Raw genomic sequence first — 7,506 nt, 5'->3', positions numbered from 1 at the left:
GGAATCACACAAGCTTTCAGAGCACAGCCCCTTCTTCAGGCTACTCTCCGAGAGCTTGTGAGATTCCAAATAAACCTGTTGAACTATAACCTGGTGTTGTGTGACTTCTAACCAGGACATCTCTGCAAGCATTCCTGAGGAATGTGTCCTAGGCCCAACCATCTTCAGCTGCTTCATTAAAGACCTTCCCTTCATCATAAGGTCAGAAGTGGGGATGTTTGACAATGATTGTACAATGTTCAGCACCATTCGCAACTCCTCAGTTACTGAGGAAGTCCATGTACAAATAAAGCAAGATCTAGACAATATCCAGGCTTGGGCTAACAAGTAGCAAATAACATTCATACCACACAATTGCCAGACAATGACCATCTCTAATAAAAGCCATTCTAACCACCATCTCTTGACATTCAATGTGTTATCATCACTGAATTCCCCACTATCAACATCTTGAGGGTTGCCATTAACGAAACACTCATTTGGACTCACCACATAATAGGAGTACTGCAGCTGGAGACTCCCCTCCTGATTCCAAAAACTGTGCCCACCATCTACAAGGCACAAGTCAGGAACATTCAGGACAAAGCAACATCTACAAGCATCCACTCCCTCCAACTTTGATGCTCAGTAGCAGCAGTGTATACCATCTATAAGATGCACTGTGCAAATTCACAGAATTTGCTGAGACAGCATCTTCCAAATTCATGACCATTTGCATCTGGAAGGACACGGGCATCAGATGCATGGGAATGCTACCAGTTGCAAGTTCCCCTCCAAGCCATTCACCATCCTGACTTGGAAATATATCGCCAGTCTTTCATTGTCACTGGGTCAAAATCCTTGAATTTCCTCCCAAGGGCATTGTGGGCCATGTGTCTACAGCTCGTGAACAGCAGTGGCTCAAGAAGGCAACTCACTGCTACCTGCTCGAGGGCAGCTAGGGATGAGTAGTAAATGATGGCCCAGCCAGCGATGCCCACATCCCACGAATAAAAAAATGTCCTGAGTGCCAGTGATTGGGACATTTCTTCCTTGACCAACTGCAGAGTCGTGGTCAGTGCTGTGCTCACCAGAATATGTCTCAAGCTTGATCTAGATAGAGAAGCCATTGAGGTGAAAATGTCCGAGCTGGAGGAGTGTGCATTCAAAAACCTTGCCAGTGCATCCTCTGAGGGTTGAATGGTTTCCTCATCAGAGGTGGAGATGGGGCTGAGGGTCTCTACTGCTAGTATCTTCTTCATGGACAACCCTGGGTGCAGCAAGTTCCTACATAAGAGAAAAGAAGGAATAATTGTACACAAGCTTTTTCGGGATAAGAATGGGTTAGTCATGGTGGCCATGGGAGAGCATCACAGTGCCACACGATGAAGCTCACTGCATTGGTTGCCCAGGGAGGTGTCTGCATTCCCATGAGCACCTGTGCACTCCTCTGGACAAATCAAGCATTTCCCTTGGTATGTGGTGAAGAACCTTCGGTCCTCCATCACCTCATTGGACTTGGGCCTCTCTGTCCTCTCGAGCAATAGGACAAAAGGAAGTTTGTGTGTGATGGAGATGGATTGAAGAATTATGAAAGTTGATGCAGAGGTGATGAGATGCCCCCATTGAGTGCCTAAGAAGTGCATGGGAAAGAAGTATCAGTCATTCAGAATGAGATGGATGAGACTTGTTGAGCAGAAATGCTACATGCAATAGTGAGAATTGTAGTCTATAAGCTTTGATGAAAGGCATAGCAATGGCAGATTTCTAGTACATAGCCTTGTGGTATCCAGAAGTCATTCACCTTCTGCGTGTACTGCTGTGCATTTGGTTTCACAGGAATACTGCATTGACCAAGACTGCTATCTCAGTCCAGGTTGGCTGAGTCTGGTGGCATGGCCTCCTTTGATAGTTGGCAAAAAAGGTCATCTCTCCACCCCATCCAACAGCACACGCAGATCCCTGTCAGTGAAGCAAGTTGCAAACTTTCCTTTCTAGGCCACGTCCTCCGTATGACAGTGGAGCAATAGTGTATGAAGGCTATTTCCTGGCTTGCAGCACCTTAAGTGCTGTGGATCTGGCACCAGCAGTATGAATGCTACAATGTCCCAGCAGCAGGGAGCACATCATCTTCTGCTACGCAAGTCACACGATGGACACCAACAGTGTCAATGACATAATTAATAAGCTGTAGGGATGAAGATTCCGTGAAAAAGGTTAGAGATAACAAAGTGTGGAGCTGGATGAACACAGCAGGCCAAGCAGCATCTTAGGAGCACAAAAGCTGACATTTCAGGCCTAGACTCTTCATCAGAAAAGGGAAAGGTTAACTGTGGCTGCCATGAATCTCACTCAAATAAACATTTTGTCAAAAATGGGAAGTTCCTTGATCTCGCAAAAACCTTTCGTTCTCTATTATTTCGAGAAAATTTTATGTATCTACTACACTGAAGTTCCAGTTCTGGACAGGATTCATAGACTCCTGTTTACTGACTATGATCAATATTTTTATGTGCAAGAGACATATGTTTCCTAAGCCAAGAGTGAGTATCCCAATTAAACTAACCCAGCAGTAAGCTTCTTATGAGTTTAAAAATTTATTCATTATCCTTATCTTGAAAGTAATATAATCTTACTCTTATGCATCTCTCATAACTGTAGCACACATCAAGATTAAATAACAGCACAGCATTATTTCGGTTTGTAATTGTACCAATTTCCTCATGGCAGGCCTTTAGTTTATGTGCTGTTATTGATATTTCAAAATTGAAGTGGAGTCCTGGTAAAGTGAAGAAATCTCAGTAAGCTGTAAGGTTTCTTGTAGGTAATGTATTGCCCTTTAAAGATTTCTTTGTTCACTTTAAGCAGCATGGCCTAATTTGCGTTGTGTTAGCATGCCTGGATTTTCAATCTCCATTTGACGTTTTCAGCCAGTTAGCCGCATAGTCAATGGTGGTTACGTTCAGAAAGCACAATAATGGGCAGGTAACTTACTGATAATTCCTGGCCACATTTGATCAAATGGGCATTGGGAAACTTTCCAAATTTTTCTTCCCACTGCTTCAAAAAAATGCCTCCCTCAAATCTGGCGAGGATCTGTTCCTTCACTGTTTCCCAGTCTAACCTTTCTTTCCCCTGGATTTCCCACCTATGAGGCTCCTTTTCTCTCACAGTTTTAGTTTCCTTTTTATGTTGTGTGAGTCTAAGCATCAAATGTTGCCATCTAGTCGTGGTTTCTCTTAGCATTTTTCCCGCTTGTTCCGATTGGTCCAATTCCCTACAGACCTTGCAATTTAAAAACTGAAACTATTTTGTGAGTATTCATGAAAATTACTTACAGGACTATTTTGCTGAACTCTGTGTCTCATTTTGCTGTGTTAGATTATTGTCCAATATTATCAGGCTATTTAGTAACTGTAGGCAATAATTACATTGGTTTTCCACTTCAGTGATGGCATAATCAACTGTACATTTAATAGGCTGACCTGAGCAAGAATATTTTTATGGTAGATAACTTTTTAAACAGTGCTGTTGTTGTTTGCTGCAATTACATAAAGTTATCATTAGTTGTGTGACAAGTAAAGTTGTACCAGCTTTTAAATTAACAGCCGTTATTCCAGACAGTCATCATTCTTTCACCAAAGGTTTTTAACTTATCACTCCAGAAAAAAAATGTAAAACAGACTTAGAAATAAAAATACAAAACTTTATTAGAACTCTGTATCTCAAACATCACTGCCAAATTCACAGAGTGGGCCATGAATTGTTTTTTGTAGAGCTTGTTCAGTTATCTTTTAGTTTTTCATGTACCAACATAAAAACAACAAAACTTTGCAATTAAACAATAAAAAGGCTAGTAAAGTGCAGTATTACAAGTTACTAAACAAAACGGTAATGAAATTTTAAACTAAAATACGGATACAAAGATTAAAGTAGATATAGGTAGAAGATAGAAGATAGAACATAGAACATAGAAAAATACAGCACAGTACAGGCCATTCGGCCCACGATGTTGTGCTGTGGAATAATCCCAATCCAAAAAAAAACCTAACCTACATTCCCCTCAATTCACAGCTGTCCATGTGCATGTCCAGCAGTCGCTTAAATGTCACTAATGACTCCGCTTCCACGACTACCACTGGCAAACTATTCCATGCGCTCACAACTCTCTGGGTGAAGAACCTCCCTCTGACGTCTCCCCTATACCTTACTCCTAACACCTTAAAACTATGACCCTTCGTGGCAGTCAATCCTGCCCTGGGGAAAAGTCTTTGGCTATCGACTCTATCAATGCCTCTCATTACCTTGTACACCTCGATCAGGTCACCTCTCTTCCTCCTCTCCAGTGAGAAAGATGCTAATAAAGAGGAAATCAAAATGAGAATGTTATCATTACAGACATTTTATTCTCTTGAAGACTTTCTAACCAGTATGAAGAGTTGAAAAATGTTGAAGACAGAATTCAGCAGTATGATGGCTTCGGCAGTTGAATGGTTGTGGATTTTTCCTGCGGGTGGATTAAGCAGAAGAGGTCTTGGGAGGGAATGAACTCTCTTTTGCTCTGCCTTTACTGCACTGCAGGTTGTAATCTTTGAGAGCCTGGTCCAGTTAAACAGTCCCATAGAATGGTTATCTTTCTCTATCCCGTTGCTGAGAACCATTCCATCCCCTATAGTGTCAGTCAAAGCTCTGCTTGGGGTCTGTTTCTTACCACGAACTAAACAAATTTGCTGTGTTACATTTGATGAATCACTGTTCCACAAATTCAATAAGATGGAAATTGTCTTTAGTGTCCTCAAGTCTCTTGCCTTCTTCTCAGAAGCTTTGAATTCTCGCACTTTCAGAGGGTCTCAATATGTTCCCTCGGGACACCCAGGTCCACACTTCCTTCACCCCTAACACCTCCCTACAGCCCTACGGCACTTGCCCCTGTAGCAGGTGAAGGTGCAACACCTGCCCATTTACCTCCTCCCTCCCCACTATCCAAGGAACCAACCATACCGTCCGGGTGAAGCAACACTTCACCTGCACTTCCACGAATCTAGTCTACTGCACTCGCTGCTCACAATGTGGTGTCCTCTACCTTGGAGATACAAAGCGTAGACTTGGTGACCGCTTCACAGAACATTTATGTTCTGCTTGCAAAAAAGACCCTGAACTACCTGTCGCCTGCCACTTCAATGCACCACTCTGCTCCCTGGCCAACACCTCTGTCTCTGGCTTGCTACAGTGTTCCAGTGAAGCCCAATGCAAGCTGGAGGCACAGCACCTCATTTTCCGCTTGGGGACCCTACAGCCCTCCGGGCTCAGTATTGAGTTCAATAATTTTAGGGCCTAAACTCTCCCACGTCCCAGCCCCCCACCCCACAACCAGGCCTTGTTACCACATAGCCTGCCCTACACACCCCCTGTTGTTAGTCACTTACAGTGCCCATTAACAACTATTCACCCTCCCTGCCTGATCATTAGCAACTCCTTTGTCTGTCCAACTGTCTTTTTCTCTCTTTGAGTTCTATCTTTTCATTTACTCCCTACCCCACCCACCTCCCTATTTTCTGCATATAAACTGATGTTTTCCAGCCACCATCAGTTCTGAGGAAGGGCCACCGGACCCAAAGCGTTAACTCCATTTTCTCCTCCACAGATTCTGCCAGACCTGCTGAGCTTTTCCAGCAACTTTGTTTTTGCTCCTGATTTACAGCATCTGCAGTTTTTTTGGTTTTTATTCAATATGTTGTTTGTTGCATTCATCCCAACTTGGGAAGAACATTTATACCACTTAACTAAATTGTTTGATTGGCGACAAAGAGCCAATTTCATTATAAATCTAGCTATCAGTGAATTTAATAAAGCAAAAGTGACTTATTTGAACCCTTCTCAGGAAGGGTGACCAGACCCAAAATGTTAACTCTAATTTCTCTTCACAGCTGCTGCTAGACCTGTTCATTTTTTCCAGCAATTTCTGTTTTTGTTTCTGATTTACAGCATCTACAGTTCTTTTGTTTTGTATTTGGATCACACTGTGGGATAAGGCCAAGGAACACCTAAGAGATATGAATTTCTGGGCTGTTTTTGATATTCCTGTGACTAAAACAATCACAAAGTTTTGTGATATGTTGGCATGAGTGGATTTTATCCGAAGTTTTTTCCAGACTTCAACACTGTGTCAGCTCCTTTGATGACATTGTTAAAGATAGACATAAAGTTTGAATGGACACAAGAATGCCATAGTGCCTACGACAACTTGAAAGCTGTGCTGACAATCACACTAGTGTTAACAGTGACAAATTATGAAAAACCATATAAACTGGCTGCTGTTGACATGCACTGCTTTTAGGAAGGCAATTCCAGGATTTTGACCCAGTGGTAGCGAAGGAATGGCAATGTATTTCCAAGTCAGGATGGTGAGTAGCTTGTAGGGGAACTTGCAGGTGGTAGGGTTCCCATGTGTCTGCTGCCCTTATTCTTCCAGATCAAGGTGGTCATGAGTTTGGAAGGTCCCATGTAAAGAGTCTTGGTGAATTCCTGCAGTGCATCTTGTAGATAGTATACACTGCTGTCACTGAGCGAAGATGGTGGAGGGAATGGATGTTTGCCGATGTAGTGCCAGTCAAGTGGGCTGCTTTGTCCTGGATGAAGCCAAGGTTTTTGAGTGTCATTGTAGCTGCACACATCCAGGCAATGGGGAGTATTCCACCATGCTTCTGACTTGTGCCTTTTAGATCATGGAAAGGGTTTGGGGAGTCTGGAGCTGAGTTCCTCACTGCAGTATTCCTAGCATGAGGTGTTTATGTAGCTAGTTCAGTTCAGCTTCTGGTCAACGGTACCTTCCAGGACATTGATAGTGCAGGATTCAGTAATGATGACATCATGGAATGTCAAGGGGCATTGGTTAAATTGTCTCTTATTGGAGATGGTCATTGCATAGCACTTGTGTGGTATGAATATTACCTCGCACTTGTTCAGATCTTCTTGTATTTGAAGATGGAGAACAGAGTGTGGCACTTACCCTGGCACAGCAGAGAAAGTCTTTGGTCTTCTTTCGGCACTGTTGGTCATTCCTCCACACTGTGGAGACAGCATTGACCTGGGTGGTGTTCACAAATGAGACGAGACTTCCTCTGTACCATTGTCCACCAGATCAGGTATCGTTCAGAGGGAACCCTGCTGTGAGTCTGAGTGAGGTGTTTCACTGTATCTTACCAAACCTGTCTCATATTCCTACGACATCTCTCTAGCCTCATACTATCTCAAACCACAACTCGAAACTGCTGGATTATCTCAGAGTTGACCAGTATTCCTTGTTCTCGCACCATCTTGTAAGATGGCTTCAATGTTCACAGGACAGAACTGGAGAGACACAGTTAAGTTAAACCTAAAGACTGGAAATGGAGGGAAAATTCCTCTGAATTTGAAATAGTGTAAAGTGATGGAATCAGGAAACAGTTAAGACTTTGTTTCGCTGCGTACTTTAAAGGTGTTTTAAATTGTGTTCTATATTTAGATATTTTGATCTGTTTTCCTTTT

The sequence above is a fragment of the Stegostoma tigrinum genome, chromosome 6 (assembly GCF_030684315.1).
Source record: "Stegostoma tigrinum isolate sSteTig4 chromosome 6, sSteTig4.hap1, whole genome shotgun sequence".
NCBI lineage: Eukaryota > Metazoa > Chordata > Chondrichthyes > Orectolobiformes > Stegostomatidae > Stegostoma > Stegostoma tigrinum.
Note: the sequence above shows the minus strand (reverse complement) of the source record.